The 22,387-nt window shown below is 52.2% G+C and overlaps 2 long non-coding RNA genes and 1 pseudogene across 4 annotated transcripts in view; 1 reads left to right on the top strand and 2 right to left on the bottom strand.

Moving 5' to 3' along the window:
- The first annotated feature begins 8,783 nt into the window (after positions 1–8,783).
- Positions 8,784–10,958, top strand: LOC308627145 (phosphoethanolamine/phosphocholine phosphatase-like; annotated as a pseudogene). Its single transcript has one exon. The product of its transcript is annotated as a phosphoethanolamine/phosphocholine phosphatase-like (transcript).
- Positions 10,959–13,933: 2,975 nt separating this feature from the next.
- Positions 13,934–22,387, bottom strand: part of LOC308626537 — a 26,360-nt gene continuing 17,906 nt past the window's right edge. For both annotated transcript variants that reach the window (XR_014017260.1, XR_014017261.1), the window contains exon 6: positions 13,934–14,822. This is a non-coding gene — a long non-coding RNA (uncharacterized lncRNA). The remainder of the gene's footprint in view (positions 14,823–22,387) is intronic.
- LOC308626538 lies at positions 18,591–21,817 on the bottom strand. Its single transcript, XR_014017262.1, has 2 exons — positions 21,733–21,817; positions 18,591–20,944 (listed from the first exon to the last, which is right to left on the bottom strand). It is a non-coding gene; the product is annotated as an uncharacterized lncRNA (long non-coding RNA).

Raw genomic sequence — 22,387 nt, 5'->3', positions numbered from 1 at the left:
TGTTAGGGCCTGAGTTAGGAGTGGCATCAGTGCCTTTGTTAGGAACAGTGTCAGGGCCTTAGTTAGGACTAGCATCAGAGCCTTGGTTAAGAATCATTTGAGGGCCTGAGTTAGGAGTAGTGTCAGGGCCTTAGTTAGGGACAGTGTCAGTGCCTTAGTTAGGAACAGCATCAGAGCCTTTTTTAGGTATCGTGTCATGGCCTGAGTTATTAGTAATCTCAGGCCTTACTTAGGGACAGTGTCATTGCCTTGGTTAGGACTAGCATCAGAACCTTTGTTAGGGACAGTGTCAGGGTTTTAGTTAGGACTGGGGTCAGGGCCTTCTGTTAGGTAGTGTCAGGGACTGAGTTAGCCATGGTGCTAGGTCCTTAGATAGGGACAGTATCAGGTCCTGAGTTTGGACCAGCATCTAGGCCTTAGTTTGGGACAGTGTCAGGGCCTTGGTTAGGAGTGGCATCCGAGCCTTCTGTTAGGTACAGTGTCAGGGCCTGAGTTAGGAATAGTGTTAGGGCCTTTGTTAGGGACAGTATCAGGCCCTGACGTTGGACCAGCATCTAGGCCTTAGTTAGGGACAGTGTCATGGCCTTGGGGCTAAATTCACGGCCTGATTTAGGCACAGCATCAGGGCTTTAGTCGGCATAAGAGGCTCGACTTTAGCTAAAGATAGTTAGGTTAATATCTAGGTATAGTGTCAGGAAATGACCTGGGGATAGTGTCAATACCATAGTTACTGAGAGTACCAGGGGCCTTGTTTAGAACCAGTGTCAGGGCTTCAGGTAGGGACAGCGTCAGAGCCTGACGTAAGGAGAGCGACGGCCTGAGTGAAGCCTAGCATCAGGCCCTTAGCTAGGGACACTCTCAGGGCATGACTTAGGAGCAGCATTAGGGCCTTTGTAGGATGAGCATTAGGGTCTTTGTTAAAGACATGATCAGGGCCTGAGTTAGGAGTAGGTTCAGGGCCTTAGGTAGGGAGAGTGTCAGGGCCTTAGTTAAGACTAGCATCAGAGCCTTTGTTAGGCATCATGTCAGGGCTTGTGTTATGTGTAGTGTCAGGGTTTTTGTTAGGGACAGTGTCTGACCTGAGTTAGGAGTAGTTTGAAGGCTTTAGTTAGGGCCAGTGTCAGGGCCTGAGTTAGGAGTAGTCAGTGACTTAGTTAGGGACAGCATTAGGGCTTCAGGTAGGATAAGAGGCAGGACATTATCTACAGATCGAGTCAGGTTATGGGCTAGGGAAAATGTTAGGAAATGAGCGAGGGATAGTTTGAAGGCCTTAGTTATTCAAAGCATCAGGGCCTTATTTCGGACCAGCGTCAGGCCCTTATCTAAGGAAAGCGTCAGGCCAGGCTTAGGAGCAGCCCAATTGCCTCTGTAGGATGAGCATCAGGGTCTTTGTTAAAGACATTCTCAGGGCCTGTGTTAGGGACAGCCTCAGGGCCTCACTTAGGGACAGCGTCAAGGCTTACATCAGGAGAGTTCTAGGACGTTATTAAGACACTTGTTAGAATATATTCTCAGGATAGTGTCAGGACTTTAGATATTGACGGCAGCAGGGCCTTAGTTAGGGTCAGTGTCAGGGCCTTAGGACTAGCATCAGAGCCTTCAAAGGAATCGTGTGAGGGCCTGTGTCAGCGCTTTAGTTAGGGCCAGTGCCTGGGCCTGAGTTAGGTGTAGTGTCAGGGCCTTAGGGACAGTGTCAGAGCCTTAGGACTAGTGTCAGAGCCTGAGTTAGGAGTAGTGTCAGGGCCTTAGGACTAGCGTCAGGGCCTTCTGTTACGTACAGTGTCAGAACCTGAGTTAGGAATAGTGTTAGGGCCTTAGTTAGGAACAGTATCAAGCCCTGACCTAGGAGAAGCATCTAGGCCTTAATTAAGGACAGTGTCACGGACTTGGGACTAAATTCAGGGCCTGAGTTAGGCGCAGCATCAGGGCTTTAGTTATCATCAGAGGGAGGACATTAGCTAGTGACAGGGTCAGGTTAACATCTAGGGATCGTGTCATGACGTTAGTTACTGAGAGTACCAGGGCCATTTTTAGAACCAATGTCAGGGCTTCAGGTAGGGACAGCGTGAGAGCCTGACTTAGGGAGAGTGACAGGGCCTGAGTGAGGCCTAGCGTCAGGCCCTTAGCTGGGGACACTGTCAGGTCATGACTTCAGAGCAGCATCAGGGCCTTTGTAGGATCAGTGTTAGGGTCTTAGTTAAAGACATGTTCAGGTCCTGAGTTAGGAGTAGGTTCAGGGCCTTAGTTACGGAGAGTGTCAAGGCCTTAGTTAGGAGTAGCATCAGAGCCTTTGTTAGGTATCGTGTCAGGGCCTGAGTTAGGACTAGTCAGGGCCTTAGTTAGGGACAGCATTAGGGCTTCAGGTAGGATCAGAGGCAGGACATTAGCTATGGATCGAGTCAGGTTAAGGGCTAGGGATAATGTCAGTAAATGAGCAAGGGATAGTTTGAGGGCTTTAGTTACTCAGAGCATCAGGGCCTTATTTAGAAGCAGCATCAGGGCCTTATCTAGGGACAGTGTCCGGGAAAGGCTTAGTAGCACCACAGGTGCCTCTGTAGGATCAGCATCAGGGTGTTGGTTAAAGATATTATCGGGGTGTCTGTTACGGACAACCTCCGGGCCTCAGTTAGGGACAGCGTCAAGGTTCACTTAGGGAGAGTTTCAGGACTTCAGTAAGAGATGGGTCAGGATATAAGCTTAGGATTGTGTCAGGGTATAGATATTGACAGCAGCAAGTCTTTATATAGGGACAGGGTCAGGGCCTGAGATAGGAGTAGCATTGGTGCTTTTGTTAGGTTAGGGTTAGGGTTAGGGTTATGGATAGAGTTTTTGGGTTAGAGGTTTAGGGTTAGGTGTTAGGGTTAGGGTTAGAGTTAGTGTTAGTGTTAGTTATGGGTAGGGTTAGTTAGGGTTAGGGTTGGGGTAGGGTTAGGTTTAGGGTTAGGGATTTAGGTTTAGGGTTTAGCGTCAGGGTCAGGGTCAAGACTAGGGTTTTGGGGTTAGGGTTTAAGGGTTACAGTGAGGGTTAGTGTAAGAGGGTAGGCTTAGGGTTAGCATATGGGTTACGGTACAGGTTAGGGTATGGCTACGGCTTAGGCTTAGGGTATGTGTTAGGGTACAGGTTAGGTTTAGGGTATGGATTAGGGTTAGGATACAGGTTAGGGTACAGTTTAAGGTTAGGGCACAGTTTAGGGTTGGGGTATGGGTTAGGGTCAGGGTCGGGTTAGGGTTAGGGTTTAGGGTTTAAGGTTTAAGGTTAGGGTTAGGGTTAGCGAACGGGTAAGGTTTATGGTAAAGGTGAGTGTTAGGATAGCGTTAAGGTTAGGTTTAGGGTTAGGGTAAGGTTTAGGGTTAGGGTTACGGGTTAGGGTTAAGGTTAGGGTTAGGGTTAGTGTTAGTGTTGGGTTAAGGTCAGGTTCAGGGTTAGGGTTAGGTTAGGGTTAGGGTATGGGTTTGGGTATAGGTTAGGTTATGGTTTAGTGTTAGCGTACGGGTTAGGGTTAGGGTATGGGTTAGGGTACGGTACATTTTAGGGTTAGGGTCTGGGTTAGGGTACAGGTTAGGGTATGGGTTAGGGTACGGGCTAGGGCACAGTTTAGGGTGTGGAGCAAGGGTGTCCTGAAGGGAGTGGCTTGGGGTCAGGTGGCGGTGGAGACTGTGTTTCGTGGGAGAGTCTTGCCCACCTGTGACATTTTGTTCTCGGGGTCAGCACGGCAGCGCCGATCCACCATCTGCCCATTTCTCTGTTCCTTCATTGCTCACTCATTCCCTTGCTCATTCATTCATTCACCCTCTCGATCCGTGACTTGAGCAGTTACTAAGGGTGTACTGTCTGCAGCAAAACACAGGACACAGAGGGCCCGAGAGATCTGGCTGTCGGTAAAACTAAGGCCTGCTCAGCGCATCACTCATGGTGAACCCAGGAGTGAACTGTGCACCACCAGGGCAGGGGCTCCAGGGGGATGAGAAGACCATGGAACTGGGGTGCCGCCGCTTCCCGCCTCGTCTCCCTCAGGCTCCCTGGCCTGCCCGCATCCCTGTGGCACAGCTCTGTGTTTGGTCACCCTTTGTGTGGTATAGGCCTGGAGGAGATGGTCAGTGTCCTCATGAGAGGATCCTGCTGCCCACAGAGTACCTGGGACTCTGAATCCAAGTTCAGCAAGGGGAATACTCTGGAACTTTCTGACCCTCCAGGCCCCAAAAGCCTGGGAGCTTGGCTGGGCTCCCATACCCACTTCTTATGCAGTCTCCCTGGATCCCCCATCCCACCACAGTGAGGATCCAGAAGGTGCTATGTGAGGCCCTTTCCAGTCTGGGCAGCACCAGGGCCCTGGGGCTCCTCCAGGCCCAGAGCATCTCTGAGTGTGTTCCAGTGTAGTGAAAAATTGACAGTTTTCACACAGTGTAGAACAGGCCTGGCTGTTATTTATGGTTCGTGTTGTGTGTGATTTTTCATGGTCTTGGAGAGTCCTATCATTTTTTTTATGCATCAGCACATTTTCCCACAGCACGTGCTTGAGTCCACAGGCTCAGGGGGTATTCCTGGGTTCTCTGGTCAGGAAGGCCCAGTCAGACTGGAGGGGAGACTGACCACACCCAGGGCCTGGTCCTTGTCAGGCAGAGGGCAGGAGATAGTCCAGTTGAGGTAGGATTGAGGCTCATTCCAGGAGGGTCATCCTGACTGTGGTCTAAAGAGATGCTGCTGCTTCTGGGAATATTTTTTTCTAGAGGAGAAAAACAGAGATGTTGTATAGAGCATGACTTGGACTAACAGGCAAAGGCAAGTCCGTGCAGGCCTGCGAGAGGGGGATCGTGTCTCCCAGATCTTCATGGACTGTAGACCCAGCACCTCTGCAATCAGCCCCAGGTGGAGCAGCATTAAGACATAGAAGAAGTGGACTTGGGTCAGACTGCAGCTTTGTGATTGTGCACAGAGACGGCTGACTGTTTCCCAACTCCAGTGTTCTAGAACTGGGGCCTCTGGAGGGCATAGGCATTCAGGAATATGGTGAAGTCCTTATGGAAGAGTAGTTAGCAAAATATAAGCCTCAGCCCACAGCAAGATACCATGCAAGGTAACACAAGACCCCCAGTCCGGAAGTAGCACAGACATGACCTGCAAGTGACACTCAGACTTGCTTCTCCCACGAGCGGCTGGGGCAGCGGAAGGCTCGGCTGAGGCAGCTGAGCAGGCTGGGTCTGTACCCCACGACTGGGCAGGGCAGAGCGTGCTTGAGGCTTCAACGAGCCTCAGTGACAGGTGCAGGGCCGTGACCATCTTTATTTCCCAGGGACCATCTGGTGTCTCCTCGTTCTTGGGGAGGGTGAAACACAAACAAACTTTGTGAAATTTCCTGAGCTTTTGTGTGTATGTGTGTATTACGTGAGTGTGCGCAAGCATGTGCATGTGTGTGCTGTCTGTGCACAGGTCTGTGTACACCCGAGTGCATGTGAGTGTGTTTATGTGCAGGCAGGCACATGTGTGTATGCACGTGTTTTTGCATGCGCAGCCCGTGTGATTGTGTGCCTGTGTGTGACTGCAGTCCATCTTTTCATGTGTGTGTGTACATGTGTGTGAATGCAGGTATGCTTGGGCGTGTACGTGCACATGTGTGTGTACAGATGCATACTGTGGGGGGATGAGGAAGGCACGGGGTTGTTGCTTTCTGGTGCCGCCTTCCCCCACCCTCCCTTTTGCTGTGGCCTCAGCACTTTGTGGTGAAGTGTAGAGACTCAAAAGGAGGACCACTACCCGCTACCGTCAGTGATATGCCTGCTCATCCTCACGGTCATCCATCTGTCCAGTAAACATCCCTGAGCCTGTGCCACGTGCTGGGGCCTGGGGTCCACAGTGAAGCAGGCGCATGCTCTCAGCTGTGCTCAGCCCAGCCGTGCGCGGGACAGAGAAGCTGCAGGCCAGGTGTGTCTGCGGAGGGAGAGGTTACCTCTGGCTGGTGGGTCAGCGGAGGTGGCAGCTGAGCTGAACTGAAGGAGCGGGATGGACGGAGCTCACTCTAGAGGAGGGTGGGGGCAGGGGGCAGGGGAAGGGGCTGGGTGCCTGGCTCGCGGGGAGGATGCATCGCAGAGGGGCTGCAAGGGTGGCCAGACAGCTAGCTTTGACTTCGTTTTATAGACAGACCAGTTTTGGAACCAGAGTGACAGGATTAGGCCCACATTTTTCCTCTGGTGGCGGCTGAGGGGTTTGATGGCAGAAGAGAGGAGATGGGCCGAGGAACAGGGGTGACGGTGGGGGCTGTGCCTCCGCCAGGCTTCCAGCCTCTTTGTGGTGGTCCCTTGGGTCCACAAGGTTAGCACACACCTTGCGTGAGGCCAGAATGGGGCTTCCTCTTCATTCCCTCTTTCCCAGAAGTAAACGCAACACAGTTTGGAGTTGGTGAGACTGAGGGGGCCATCTTTCAGGAAAGGCAAGCGTCAGCGTTGGCTGGGGTGCCCACCCGGGGACAAGGGGGACCCTTAGCCAGACCCGCAGACCCCGGGGAAGGACATAGTGTGCTCAGAGAGGCAGGGATAGTCAGGAAAGCCAGGTGTGCAGAGAAGGCTCGGCCAAGGGGGCCCTGGGGGCTCAGAGACTCAGGAAGTGAGGGGAGGGGCGGCCAGACAGCCGTGAACTAGGCCCACGGGTCGACGGACCAACGGTCGTGCTGTGTGCAGGGTGGACACACAGGGCCAGAGGCTCTTCTGTAGGGGACGTCTCCTGGCTGCAGTGGGCTCTGGAAATTGTCTGCAGGTTGCCACACCTTCTGGGGGCTCTCCGGCCCAGGCCCTAGCCGGGAGCTGCCTGTCCAGCCTACCCTGACTCCACCTCCAGACTGCGCAAGCCTGGGCGGGCGGGACGGGCTCCTCGTGCCTCGGTTGCCATGACCTGTAACGTTTCCTTTCCAGTTTCCAGATTCATTGTAAGTATATATGTACAGTTTCTTGCGTTGTCTTGCACCACCCGTTGGCTTAGGGAAGAACTCTCCTAGTAGGTTGGCCTGCAAGGTGTGCTACTTCAGAGCTTCCATCTGACATACTCTTCCCTGCCCGAAATGCAAACACAGCACACACTCCCTTCCTGGTTTGGGAATGATGACACCTCACCTCTCACCTCTCCTGCCGTCTCCTGCCCGCACTCCAACCTCAAGGACACTTCAGTTCCGCATCTGACTCCCGACCCCTCCAGCTGGCTGGGGACAGGCAGCCTCATGAGACAGTGCACACAAAGCTTTCTGGCCGGGCTGTGAGGATGGGGACCAGGTCCCACCTGTGCCAATGAAGCAGGCGTCTCACCTGGATTAGTCTCCGGGCTGTTGAAGGTGGACTGAAGGTCAGACAGTCCAGAGGCCAAGGGCCCCAGAGGAGGGGGGTGTGGGCGCAGGTAGACCAGGAGCAGCTGCCCCTCTGGTCAGGAGAGTCCAACAACCTAGGGCTTTCTGATTCCTGGGGGGAGGAGAGGGCAGAGGCAGTGGGGGCCCAAAGACAGGTCTTGCTTCACCTCTGGATGGAGCCACTCAGGTGAGCCCAGGTTTTGAGGGATTAGGGTTAAAGGATGCAGGCTAGAGGGTCAGGGTTAGAGGATCAGGTTAGACGGTCTGAGTCAGGGTCAGGGTAAGGGTTGGGAGTTTACAGGTCAAGGTCGAGTATCTAGGGGCTAGGGGTTAGGAGCCTTAGGGTTTAGGATTAGAGATGAGGAGGTTAGGGTTAGGGAGTGAACAGTAGAGATTTGGGCGTTAGGGTTAGTGGGTTAGTGTTAAGCACAGCTGGCTCACGGCCCCCCTAACTCCACACCTCTGAGTCCTGTAGGGTGGACAGGACTTGCCCGGGGTCACTCACGAGTGGGGGTTCACCTGGACCGCTGGTTATCTACCCCCATCCTGGAACCTGAGAGCAGAAGAACGAAACGTCTGCTCTGGTCACTGACTTTTCAAATCCACCTCAACCTCAGTCAACGGCTGTTAGGGCCTCAGAAGCCCACAGGGTTTCCTCCTACCATCTGAACTGGAGAGAGTAGTGCTGGCCCCACTTGGCCTGGGCAGCCTGGGTCCAGCACAGGCCTGACTGAGCTCACTCCATGGTCATGTTATGAATTTATACAGAACTTGGTGCAGCGACCTACCAGCCCCCAGGTGCTGCCTCCTGAGGGCTGCTGGGGCCCTCCTGGGACTGCAGGCATCCTTTGTCCCATCTGAGTGGGCATCAATAGACATCAAGTCTCAGGACAGCCCTCGATCTCTGACCATCCAGGCAGTCATCTGTGGTCCTCCAGCTCAGGCCAGTCTGGTCCCTGTCAAGCCCCTGTGGCCAATTACTGAGCTGACCTTGCTGCTGGCAATTGAACAGCTACCTGGGCAGCACAGACAGCCCTTTGGGATGTTTCAGTTACTAACATGCATGTGGTTGAGAAAAGGGCCTCCCCCTCACAGGCCCATAGCCTGCCAAGTGAGGTAATAACCGTCTAAACATTTGAGTGTGTCCCTGACACAACAACCATACAGCAGACCATGGCCTTGCAATCCTTTGGGCTTCCAGCTGTAACAAACTTTTGATATTCATACTCATTAAGAGTCAAAGATACGGGAGCAACTGGGCCACCCAATGGACAGTTTCACACTGAGGCTGCATGGTCTTGGAGATCCACATGCACCCATGTGGTCTCTGAAAGCTGCCAGTGATGGATTCCATGATATGGCATAATCCTTGAGCCTCCCACTGCTTCATTGAGCAAGAATTTGCTAACCACCATAGCATTTAGTCTCTGCTCTTTGTAAAGGAGGGAGGAGACTGGATAAATGAGCAGTATTGTTCTTGGGGGATGGGTGAGTCATGTGGCCAGGGGGCAGGTGTGACTCCTGGGCTCCCGCCACCAGAGACATCAAGGAGGGCTGTGCCTTTTGCAAGAGGAAGAGGTTCTTGCTGTTGTGGACGGACAGCAAGAGCACTGGATGGGTGGCTGCAGCCCCTGACCCTAAATCAGCCCCTTCCTTCCTTGGCCTTCAGATCCCACAGCTGTGCAGTGGGCCGTCAGTGGTGTGGAATCTGCCGCTTTCCCCAAGCCAGTATCTGTTCTCATGCCAAAGTCCAGAACCTCAGCTTTCCTTTGGGAACTTCTTACCTGTTTCCAGTCCAAACAGTTCCAGAGGGCTGATGCTACGTTCCACCCACCTTGAAGATGGGCATATGATCCACATTTAGCCAATCCCATGTTCCATCCTATGGGTGCTCTGATGGGTTCAAGGACGATGCTATGATCCAAACCAGGCCAATGACGTTTATTTTATTTTATTTTTTGGCCATACTGTGCACGCGGGATTTTAGTTCCCTGACCAAGGATTGAACCTGTGCCCCCTACATTGGGAGCTCAGAGTGTTAACCACTGGACCACCAGGGAAGTCCCATCCCCTCATTTTCAAAACTGCTGTGGATTTAAAGCACACAAGATGGTTGTGATATGAGTGGCCTTTTCAGTATGACTTCTTTGACTTAGAATGTTTTCAATGTTTATCCATGTTGTAACATGTATTATCAGTGTTTCATTCATTTTTTTATTGTGGTTAAAAATACATAACATGGGGATGGGGGGCAAGTGGAGGGAACGGCCCAGATGCACACCATTCACGGACCCTCTGGACTGGAAGGACTCGTGAGAGCCGGAGCCCAGAAATCCGGGGATGGGTAAGATGCAGCGTCCCCTCCAATTCCCGTAAGCGCCCCTTGCTCCATCCTGCACCCAAATACCTCAGCTAGGCCCTCTCCCCACTCTTGACACTCCAGACTCAGCCGGGACAGACCTCTGCAGCTGCTGCTCCCCACCCTGCAGGAGAAGCTCAGAGGTCCTGTCCCCCTTTCCTCTGAGGGACTCTTTTTGGTGACCACAAAAGGATTTGGTCGCTCAGGACAAAGCTGGTAGAGGACAGTGGGATGGCTGCGCCCGGCGCGCCACGCTTCCTCCTGACCTTTGACTTGGACGAGACTATCGTGGACGAAAACAGCGACGACTCCTTCGTGCGCGTGCCGCGGGGGGCCAGCGGCTGCCTGAGAGCCTGCGTGCCACCTAGCGTGAGGGCTTCTACAACGAATACATGCAGCGCGTCTTCCAGTACCTGGGCGAGCAGGGCGTGCGGCCGCGGGACTTGTGCGCCGTCTACGAGGCCATCCCCCTGTCGCCCGGCACGGGCGGGCTGCTGCAGTTTGTGGCCAAGCAGGGAGCCTGCTTTGAGGTTATTCTCATCTCAGACGCCAACACCTTTGGCGTGGAGAGTGCGCTGCGTGCTGCCGGCCACCACGGCCTGTTCCGCCACATCTTCAGCAACCCGTCGGGGCCCGACCCTTGGGGGCTGCTGGCTCTGCGGCCCTTCCACGCGCACAGCTGCGCTCACTGCCCCGCCAACATGTGCCAGCACAAGGTGCTCAGCGACTACCTGCGCGAGCGGGCCCACGACGGCCTGCCCTTCGAGCGCCTTTTCTACGTGAGCGACGGCGCCAACGACTTCTGCCCCACGGGGCTGCTGGCAGGCGGCGATGTGGCCTTCCTGCGCTGCCGCTACCCCATGCACCGCCTTATGCAGGAGGCGCAGAAGGCCGAGCCCAGCTCCTTCCGCGCCAGGGTGGTGCCCTGGGAAACCTCCACCGAAGTGCGCCTACACCTGCATCAGGTGCTGAGGACGTGGCCTGCAGGGGCCACCCGGGCGGGGAGGGGGTGGGGCGGTGGGGGTCGGGAAAGAGAAAGCTAGTTTTATTATTCCCTTTCCCTTTCATTTTGGTATATCCCTCCAGGATTTCCCGGAATCCCAGGTTGGTCCATTTGGGGACTGGAGGAGGGAGTTGGGAGCTGTCCCCATCTGTGCAGTTAACCCAGCTCGGCTGCCTCCCCCAGTTCCACTGCAAGCGAATTCTGGAGTCTGGCCGCAGCAGCGTGGCGCGCGTATCTGAGCAGGCAGCAGTGTTTCCACAAACCTTGTCCTCTCAGTTGGGAGGACGCGGTTCCCTGTCAGGGTAGAGAAGGAACATGTCCCGCCGCGTTGTGGTTAACTGTTGCCTTGGGCTGCGTGGCCTCCCTCCTCCAGTCTTCTGTCCAGAGGACCTAGGCCCCGAAATGTACCCCCCGACCTCCCCCACACTGGACTCCCCACAGAGAGGTGGTGCTCCCTGCCGAAGGTCCGAGGCCTAGATCTTGCTTTACCTACTGTGACTCTACACTACACTCCTTGCCCCCCGCCCCCCCACCCTGTTAGCATCCCCACAGGATAAAAAGTTAGAGGGAACGGTCACCTCCTGTTGGTGGAAAGAGGTAGCACACTGTCCCGGGGCTCGGGTCTGGCCAGCCAGGGACCTCACAGAGCCCGAAGATGTCTCCTTGCAGCACAGCCTCGTCTATGCAGCAAGAAAGCAGGGACTTAACCAAAGTCGCCCCACTGACTGGGCCTTTTGAGTCCCCCTCCTCCCGTATGGAAGAGAAAGCCATGATGCTTTAAAGCAGAGCCAGTGGAAACCCAAGGCCCACCTCCCTCTTGTGGAGTTTCAGAGCTGTGAAGGAGGTGAAGGGGCAGAGGTGAGCGAGGTGTCTCACGCTGCCGTCTGGGGGATGAGGGCGAGGTGAGCTCTGCTCTCAGAGAGCCCCACCTAAGTGAGGGAGCTGGTCCCCACTCTTGGAGGAGTGCCCAGCCTGGGGCACCAAGACTGAATACACAACAAAGCAGGCAACAGGCAAAAGAGCAGGGTGCGGCCCACCTTCGCAGAGGGGCACAGGGGTCTAGTGTGGAGGGCTCAGTGAGCACCGAGGAGATGGGAGATACTGCTGCTTAGGGCAGGCAGAGGAGGCTCAATGAGCAGGAGCCTTACAGGTGGGTTGCCTTTCAGTCCCTCGGCCCGCTAGCCCTGCAGGGCAATCATCAGGAGGTCATCAGAATTTTATTCAAAGTTGGCACTTGCAGCTGGAGACCCTGTCTTGCATGGCGTAAGGGTCCCCTGTGGATAAGGTCACCAAGCTCCTTGGCTTCCAGTTCTTTCCTGTCTCCAGCAGGCCTCTGGGTGCCTCCTCTGTCTTTACCCAGACGCCTTCCCACTGCAGTGGGGGAAAGGAAGAGACACAGCTCACAGCCCAGGAGGCGTGCCGGTCTGGTCCATTCTTGACTGGAGCAGGCTTTGGTGTGGGACTCAAGAGGCTCACTCAAGGCGGTGCTTGGGTCAGCATCCCAGAGATCCCAGGTTGTCAGCAGCTGGGCTGCACATAGTTCCTGGGGAAGAATCCAGACCCCTCTGAGCTGATGCCCTCACAGCAGCCATCGGAGTAGTGGCGGGTGATGCAGATAATGGTGCCCTCAGAGAAGGAGAGTTCATTGTTCTTCTGGCGGGTGTATGGGTACAGTGTCATTACTGCAGGGCGGGAGGAGAGGGGTGCCATGAGACGTGCCTCCTGCCCCGCCACAGGGATGCTTGTGCCCACATACTGGACTCTAGGGGGCAATGTGGGGAGTGGGGCAGGAGATGCCTTCTTCAAAGCCCCAGGACTCCTCCCCAGCTGAGCTAATATTCAGTATCAGGCCAGCTGCTTCCCTCCTCTGTGGGGGTGCGGTGGGGTGGAATAAAAGGCTCCACAAGTGTGACACAAGCCATCCCCTCCACTCCAAGAAACTTCAGTGTTTGAGAGCAGGGCCCCAGGGTGTACCCATGTTTTGTAATCTGCTTTCAGCCCCCGTTCATCCTGGTCTTTCCACAATGTCTCTGGCAGGTGCTGGAGGTATTGCTCAGTAGGTGCTCCAGTAGGTGCTCAGTAAATACAGCAACATTGAACAGTGTAGACTTGGCCGAGTGAGCCTTGGGCAAGTCACTTAGTTTAACCTCTCAGGCTCAGCTTCGTCTGTTAAATTGGAGTGTGAAGATCCTAGGAGGTTAAGTAAAAGTGAAAATGGATGAGAAGCTTCGACTCTGGGGTCTGGTATAAAGCAGGGGCTAAATTATGTTAAAACCCCCCACATAACATAACATACCATTTAAATCATTTTGAGCCTACAGTTCTATGGCATTAATTACATTCACGTTGTTGTACAAATATTCTCGGCATCCACCTCCGGAAGTTATTCATTTTCCCTATGGAAAATTCTGTATCAGTTTCTCTAAATTTTTGCCAACATTTGTTATTTTTAGCTTTCTTGATTGTAGGCCTTCTAGTGTGTGGAGGGGTCGGCGTTGTGGTGTTAACTTGCATTTCATCACGACTAATGACGATTAACATCTCTTCATGTGCTTGCTGACCATTTGTATGTCTTATCTGGAGAAGGGTCTTTTGAAGCCCTTTTTCCATTTAAAACATTGGGTTGTTTGCCGAGTCCCGCCAAGCGCTCCTCCTGGCGGCGTTGGTGTCGGTGAGTCCAGCCTGGAGCGGTCTCCGCGCCGCAGGGGCCCGCGCCCCGGGGCATCGCTAGCTGCCTCTCAGGAGAGGAGACCCCCCGCCCCCCGGCGCCCGTGCCTGGAGCGCCGAGATTGTGCGGCGCCGCGCGGACGCGGCGCCGGCGGGGCGGGTCTTGCTAGGCATTGGGTGCGGGTCACCTGAGCGCGGCGGCGGTCTGCGCGCCTCTCCCGGAGGAGAATGCCCCGCAAGTGGGCGTTCCGGCGCCCGTGCCTGGAGCGCTGTGATTGTGCTGCGCCGCGCGGACGCGGCGCCGGCGGGGCGGGTCTTGCTCGGCATTGGCTGTGGGTCACCTGAGCGCGGCGGCGGTCTGCGCGCCTCTCCCGGAGGAGCGTGTCCCGGAAGTGGGCGTCCCGGCCAGAGCGCATCTGGCGCGGGGCGTCCTTGGGGCTTAGCTGTTAGCGCCACACGAGCTTGCGGGGGTCTAGGAAGCCAGCGCTCGGCGGCTGGGAACGACCCGTCCCGTGGGTCCCTGGCACCCCAGCGGCATCTGAGCGCGGAGCGGAGGGCTGCGGACCGCAGGTAAGGGGACGGGGGTTGGTGGGGGTGGGTGGAGGAAGGAACGAGGAATTACACCAGAGCTGTTTGGTACAGGGGCAGAAACAGAAAACTCAGACGTAGCACTGCAGAGGCCATGGGAGTTAAGTTGTAAATGCTGCTGGCTTTCAGTAGCCTGCCGCCATTCTCTTCTGTAGCTGATGGGATACAAAGCTCTACTGGGTTGTTCTTTGCATGGGATAGTCTTGTTTTGCAGAAATTCAGCTCAGAGACATCCTTGATGTGTAAGTGTAAGGTCGGATCTTAACAAATGGCATCGCGAAACAGAGGAACGCTTCAAGTGAGCTTTATTAGGGGGCGCTCCCGACCAGAGAAGTCGCCCCCGGGCGAGGGCTGGGCAAGATTTTATAAGGGAAGAAGGGAAAGGGGTGTGGTGAATCTGGGAGGGCGCAGGGAATTCCTTATCTGGTGGTCTCTTCGGGTGTCGTGGCACTATCTGGTGCCGGTTACATCAGTCTTGGGACCGCTAGTCCCGTCCCTCGAAAGGCGGGAAGGCTGGGCCGGGTGGAAATCCCCCAGGTCAGTTCCTGGAACTGGGTGGTCCGGAATGTCTCCAGGTCAGTTTCTGGAACTGGGTGGTCCGGAGAGTTTCGGTCTGATGCAACCTGTGAATCTGATTGCGTTCCCCTGCCTCGGGCCTGTTGGCCTTACATCCCGACATCTTTGGTGTAATGGGGCGGCGTTCCGATCTCTGGCTACTTCATGCTGAATGGGGGCGTCGAAAGGGGAGTCGGGCGACCAGAGGTCCGAGGCTTAGGGGAGACCAGTGGGGGTTTCTGTAGGAAGCAAGGTGTAAGGACTGAGGAACATTTGGTTTGTGGCCACCCGAGAGACTTCCTCCATGCGCCGGCGAAGGAACCTAAGAAAACGGGGGGCAAACATGAGCAAGATACAGATGAGAATTAAGGGGCCTCAGATTGGTGTTAGCCAGGTATAGAGGGTGGATCGCCCCCAATCGGGAATTGGGGAGGCGGACTGTTGGTGTTTGCGTTGGAGTTCTTCTCTTAAGCGATGGAGGGCGTTTACAGCAGCATTCCTCCTGTAGGAAGAGGCAGGTACCTCCTTTGTCGGCCGTCAGGAGATCCAGGGCTCATCGATTCTGGAGAGCGACTCGGGCTATGGAGGTGATCTGGCACTGGAGAGAGGAGATGGAGGCGGCGGAGCCTTCAATGGCTAGCTGGAGTTTATGTTCTAAGTCGCGGGATGTTGAAACACTATGTGTTAGAGCTCCCCCCCGCCCCCCGAGGCCTGCAGCGACCAGGGAGGAGGCGAGAGAGATGCCTGCGACCAGAGGAAGAAAGATAGCTCTTTTTTTGTCGGGTAAAGGGCGGCGTGATTAGCGAGGAAAATTCATCTTGGCTATACAGTGTGAGTTGTGGGACGAGAGTAACGGGGATACATGGGAAGGGGGAGGAAGAATTGATCTCTTTTGTGAGGGAACCATTGCACCACAAAAACATGCCTGGTGGTGCTTCAATTGATGTGTTTACCGTGAGGGATGTGTTGCAAAGAAACCCGGTATCAGGTAGATTTGGGCGGCTGCCGTAACAGATGGTGAGATTTTTTTGAATCAAGGAATATGGGGACTTTTAACGGGGAAAAAGGTGGGTTTTGGGTTGTGTAGGAAGTAGAATTGAAGGGCTGGTCGAGTGGGACAGCAGCCAAGGGTGGCCGGCCAAGCGAGGCACATAGAAAGCAGTCTGAGATGTTACCTATTCCTGTGTGGTTGAGTATCTGTAGTGTTTGTTGGTCAGTTCGGCTGCTGCTGCTAGGGCCCGAAGGCATGGTTGCCATCCCCGAATGGTTGGGTCTAGCTGTTTGGAGAGGTAAGCCACGGGGCGGTAGGAAGGCTCTACAGGCTGGGCAAGGAGTCCAGTGGCTATTCCGGCCCGTTCATCCACAAAAAGGTGAAAAGGTCGGTTTGGGTTGGGCAGAGAAAGGGGAGGAGAAGATATCAGAGCGTTACAGAGGGTGAGAAAGGCCTGTTGAACGGCGGAAGGAGAGGTGAGGGGTCCTTGAGGGGTTTCCTTAGCGGCTAGATATAAGGGTTTAGCGAGGAGAGCAAAGTTAGGGATCCAGTGTAGGAAAAATCCTATAAGGCCCAAAAAGGAGAGAATTTGTTCCGCTGTTTCCGGAGGCTGGAGTTCACGGATAATCCGGGTGCGATCGGCTGTTAGACCTTTTGTGGTAGGGGTAAGATGGAGCCCCAGGTGGGTTACAGAAGATACAGATGACTGAGCCTTGGCTGGGGAGACCCGATAACCGCGAGAGCCAAGGTAATTGAGGAGATCTGCAGTATGTTGACTTGAGAGGCTGAGAGATGGGCTACAAAGGAGGAGGTCATCTACATATTGAAGGAGTGTGCTGGGGGTACGGGAGCAGGAAGTGAGGTCCTGTGCCAGCGCCTGACCGAAGAGGTGAGGAGTGTCGCGGAAGCCCTGGGGAAGAACTGTCCAGGTGAGCTGACCGGAAGTATGAGTATCCGGATCCGTCCAGGTAAAGGTGAAGAGGAAATAGGAGTCGGGATGTAGGGGGATAGTGAAAAAGGCATCTTTGAGATCCAGAACCGTAATGTGGGTTGTGGATTGGGGGATATGGGAGAGCAAGGTGTATGGGTTTGGTACTACTGGGTGGAGAGGGATTATGGCTTCATTGATTAGTAGGAGGTCCTGGACCAGGCGATAATCCCCAGAGGCCTTGCGGACAGGCAGGACGGGGGTGTTTCAGGGAGAGTCAGTGGGGATAAGGAGTCCCTGGTTTAGGAGTCCTGTGATAATAGGTTGTAGGCCCCTAAGGTGAGTCTCAGAGATGGGAAACTGGGGCCTTGGTGGAAATTTGGAGGGGTCCTTTAGGCGGATGAGGACGGGGGAATGGTGTGTTGCTATTATGGGCTTAGAAGCATCCCAGACATGGGGATTGATTGGGTTCGGTGTGATTGGAAGAGGGGGATAGGAGGGGGAGGGTTCTAGAGAGAGGCCGAGAAGAGGAAGCAGGAGTTGGGAGGAGGGGACCTTAGGGTCAAGTCTCTCTAGCTGGAGGGAGGCCCCTAAGTGGAAAAGGACATCTCGGCCTAGCAAGGAAACTGGGCAGGATGGTATGACTAAGAAGGAATGAGTAAAAGGGAGTCCTTCGATATGACATGGGAGTGGACCGGTCTGGAGTGGGAAGGATGGTTTGCCATCAATACCCATGACCGAGATCTGGGAAGGAGAAACTGGCTCGGAATAAGTAGGCAGGACCGAATAGGCAGCCCCCGTGTCCACCAGAAATGAAATGGACTTATCCACTACCTGTAGCGTTACCCTGGGCTCGGTGAGGGTGATGGGGGTCTTCGAGTCCGGGTGCCGTCAGTCGTCAGCCAATTTCAGCAGTTCGAGTGGTAATGCCATTGGGTCGGCCTGCCCCCCACGTGGAGACGCTGAGGGAGGGCCAGTCGTAAGGCAGTCACTCTTCCAGTGGCCCGTTAACCCGCAGCTGGGACAGGGCTTAGAAGGGGGTCGGGGATTGGGACATTGGCGAGCCCAGTGGCCTTCTTTCTTGCATTTGAAGCAGGCCCCCGGCGGGGTTGCCTTTTGCGGACCCCATGGATGCTGTGATACATGGGAGATGGCCGGGCTTAGGGCGGCTACAAGAGGTTGGGTTTGGAGGGCCACCTTCTGGTGCATCCGAGCCTGTCAGCTGGATCCTGCCAAATCCTCACGGCCATTGTAGACTTTAAAGGCCATCTTTACCAGATCTCGAATAGGGGTTTGAGGGCCATCTTCTGCCTGTTTTAATTTCTTTCGGATGTCCGGGGCTGATTGGGTGATAAAATGGGTGGCTAGGACCGCTGCCCCTGCCGGGGTGTCGGGTTCCAGCTGGGTGTAGAGTTAAGGCCGCTGTAAGGCGATTGAGAAAGATAGCTGGATTTTCGTTAGGTTCTTGGATTATCTCTTTTAGTTTTTCAAAATTGACTACTTTATGAGCAGCAGCCTGCATGCCAGCCAGGAGGCACTGGATCATGAGGTCGTGTTTATGACGGCCATCTTGGCCATCCTGGTAAGTCCAGCCTGGATTGGTACCAGGTACAGCAGTCACTCCGACAGGCATGGAGTTGTCGGTAAGGTGAACCTGATCTGCATGGTTTCGGGCAGCAGTTTGAATTCTTTCCCTCTCATCAGGGGTCAGAGTAGAAGACAGGATCACAGAGATATACCAGGTTAGATCGTAAGCTTGAGAGAGGTAGCGAAATTATTTGATGTAGCGGGAAGAGTCGGCTGAAAAGGAGCCTAATCGCGTTTCTATTTGAGAGAGAACTTGGAGGGAAAAGGGAACATGAACTCTAACTAATCCTTCCGCTCCTTCTACCTCCCTCAGAGGGCAGAGGAGATTTGGATCTTGGGAGTCGTGAGAGCGTGTATGTGCACTAATTGGCGAAGCAAGGGGCGAGGGAGGAGAAACCGTTGAGGGAGGCAGGGGAGCGGTTGGATGGGCCGGAGCGGCTGCGGGATGAGGAGGGACCGCTTCAGGGTTGGGTGGAGGCTGGAGAGGAGCTCTGGAGGGGGGAGAGGCGAGAGATTCGGGTGGGTCGCCTAGTGGAGAGGAGTCATCATCAAAGGAAATTAGGGGCTTGGATGTAGGAGATGTCTGTTTGGCAAGAAAGATCTGGGAAGTGGAACAATCGACGTAGAGGGAGGGGCGGGAGCGTAAATACCAGAAGGCCTGAACATAGGGGACCTCGGATCATTTGCCCATCCTGCGGCAGTAATTATCTAGATCACGGAGGATGTTAAAATTGAAAGTCCCTTCAGGAGTCCATTTGGACTGATTGTCTAGAGGATATTGTGGCCTGGCCACAGTGGAATAGAAAATAAGCCGTCGGCAACGGAGAACTTGGGAGAAACCGAGAAACCAAGGGCTGTAAGATTGGCTAGGAGACACCCCAGGGGTGTCTTAGAATCTGGTTTCGATTCTGAGGTTCCCATGACCCCCAGTCTGTCCCTGAGTGAATGGAGAAGGAGGCGTGCCTGGTCTCAGTCTCCAATTCACGGCAGGTCGGAGGGGACGTCTCCACAGTTCCATAGACCTCACTTGCTATATGGTCGGTCTTTTGATGTATGTATTTAATAGGTATTTGTACACGTATGGTAACCCTAATCTTAATTTTTCCATTCACCCCACCTATCCTTTTAGATAAGCATACTTCTAAGTCTGTGAGTGTCTTTCTCTGTGGAAATATGTTCATTTGTGTTAGTTATTAGTTAACACCTATAAGTGATATCATAGGATATAGGTTTTTGCTTTCTGACTTACATGTTCTGTGATTATCTCCAAGCTCATCTATGGTGCCTCAAATAGCAGTGTTTCATTGTTTTCCATGGCTAATATTCTGTTGTATAAATAGACCACTTCTTCTTTATCTGTTCATCTGTTGATGGACCTTTTGGTTGCTTCACTGTCTTGGCTATTGTGAATAAGGCTGCAGTGCAGATTTTGCAGCCCGGGTCTTCTCGATTCAGGTCTCAGGTGAGAGGCCCAGTGGTGTGACTGCTGGATTGAATGGTACCTCAATTTTTATTTTAATTGCAGCTCCCTTCTGTTCTCATTATTGGCTGTTACTTTACATCTCACCAGAAGCTAGAAGGTACAGTGTTCTCTAAAACCCCTTCAATATTTATTGTTTGTAGTCTTTTTGCTGATGGCCAGTTGACTGGTGTGAGTTGAAACCTTTTTGTAGATTAGATTTGCACGAGTCTAATAATTACCGAGGTTGAGCTTTTATCCATTTTCCTTTCTTTAAAAGAGAGTGAGCCAAATTAACCTCTTCATATTATTTTCTTGAAAAATTTGCAGTTTTGAATTTTTTTGGCCATTCCCTACCTCCGCACAGTTGTTTAGGGCAGGTGTCCTTTACAGCCCTGAGTCCTTCTGAATGTTAAGTGACCATTAGAGGTGGGTTTAAAGCCGCTCTTGTGGGAAACGGCCACAAGGCGGCAGCATTTCTACATTTCCAACTCCGGGTTTTTGGGCAACAGAGCTTTCCTGGAAATTGTGTTAGTAAGCAGCAAATTAGAGTGGAATGTGCCAGCGAAAAGCCCCAAGAGCATATATATCCTAAATTGTTTGCTTTTTAAATTTAATTTTTATTAATTATCAGAGCAAATTTGATTAAAATGTAGATTCTCCTAGGTGTACAGTTTCTGATTCATCCTATCAATGTATCTGTCTATTCCTCTTTGGATCCTTTCCCGTGTATGTTATTATAGTGTTGAGTAGACCTCTCTTCGTATTCCATAGGTATTGTGTGATTATATATTTCATATGTATTAGTACATGTCTGTTAACCCCCATATCCTAATTCATACATTCCTTACACCTTTCCATTTGGTTGAACATAATTTGGTTTTCTGAATCTATGTGTGTCCTTCTCTTGGAAATTATTTCATGGGTATCAATTTTTAGGTAACACCTATAAGTGATGTCATAGGATGTCTGTCTTTCGGTTTCTTTCTTACTTCAAGTTGGGTGATTATCTGTAGATCCTTCTATGGTGGTGCCAACGGCACTGTTCCATGCTTTTTCATGGCTAATATTCCATTGTGTACATGGACGACTTCTTCTTGGTGCATTTTTCTGTTGATGGACATTTTGGTTTCTTCCAGGTCTTGGCTGTGGTACATGTTGCTGCAGTGCAGGATTGCCAGCCTGTCTTTTTGATTCTGGTCTACTCATGTGACAGGTCCATTAGTGGGCCTACCAGATCACATGGTAGCTCCATTTTTACCCTTAAACGCACCTCTATTCTGTTCTCACTACTGGCTGTTTCCAGGTTACATCCCACCAGCAGCTAAAGGGTACACAGTTCTCTAAAACCCCTTCAGCATTTATTCTTTGTAGACTTTTTTTTTGCTGATGATCATCCTGAAGGCTGTAAGGTGAAAGTTTTTGTACACTGGACTTGCATGGCTTTATTAATTCCTGATGTTCAGCCTTTTTCCATTCCTGTTTTTTTAACAAAAAAACAAAGAAAAAGAAACAGAAAACAAATGTGCGTAAAATATGCCTCTTGAAACTGTCGTTTTGAAATGTGGACGTCTTTTGAATTTTTTGTTCGATATACGACCCCAGGATTTGTTTTCAGGGCAGGTGTGATTTACAGGCCTGCACTTATTTTGAATATCAACTGACCATTAGCACTGGGATTAAAGCTGCTGTTGTGGGAAACGGCCACAAGGCGGCAGCATTTTTCCATTCCCAAATCTGGTTACTAGGGCAGCAGAGCCTTTCTGCAAGTCCTGTGCCTAGGTTGTAAATTAAAATGGAATGTGCCAGGAGAAACCCCCATAAGTTTATCTTACATTAATTCTTGTTCGTTGTTTTAGTTTTTTAATCAGGGTAATGATTAGAATATTGCTTGTCCTAGGTGTACACAATCTGGTTCATTTGTGCATTATATATATATATATATATATATATATATATATATATATATATATATATATATATTCCTGTACAGAGCCAATTCCCATGTAAATTATTGCAGAGTGTTCCATAGACCTCCCTTGCTATATGGTCGGTCTTTTTAATATATGTGTTTAATAGGTATTTGTACACATATGGTAACCCTAATCTTAATTTTTCCATTCACCCCACCATTCCTTTTAGATAAGCATAGTTTGTTTTCTAAGTCTGTGAGTGTCTTTCTCTGTGGAAATATGTTCATTTGTGTCAATTGTTAGATAACGCCTATAAGTGATATCACAGGATATGTCTTTTGCTTTCCGACTTACCTCATATTCTGTGATTATCTCCAGGATCAACTATGGTGCCTCAAAGAGCAGTGTTTCATTGTTTTCCACGGTGAATATTCCAATTTGTACATGGACCACTCCTTCTTTTTCCACTCATCTGGTGATGGACATTTTGGTTACTTCCATGTCTTGGTTATTGTGAAAATTCCTGTAGTGCAGCTGTTGAAGCCTGTGCCTTCTCGACTCTGGACTTCTCAGGTGAGAGGCTCAGCAGTGGACCTGCTGAATGGAATGGTAGCTCAATTTTTACGTTTAAACGCAGCTCCTTTCTGTTCTCATTATTTGCTGTTTTACCACTTTACATCTCACCAGAAGCTAGAGGGTACAGAGTTCTCTAAAACCCCTTCAGCATTTATTGCTTGTAGACTTTTTGCTGATGGTAGTTGACATGTGTGAGTTGAAAATTTTTGGAGGTTAGACTTGCATGAGTCTAATAATTTCTGATGTTGAGCTTTTACCCATTTTCCTCTTTTTTGAAAATGAGTGAGTAAAACTTACCCCTCCATACTATCTCCTTGAAAATTTGCCAGTTTTGAATTTTTTTGGCCATTCCCTACCTCCGCACAATTGTTTAGGGCAGGTGTCCTTTACAGCCCTGAGTCCTTGGGAATGTTAAGTGACCATTAGCTGTGGG

This window comes from Mesoplodon bidens, assembly GCF_964165515.1.
Source record: "Mesoplodon bidens genome assembly, chromosome: 13".
NCBI lineage: Eukaryota > Metazoa > Chordata > Mammalia > Artiodactyla > Ziphiidae > Mesoplodon > Mesoplodon bidens.
The sequence above is the reverse complement of the archived record's forward strand: the minus strand, read 5'-3'. Positions and strand labels throughout refer to the sequence as shown.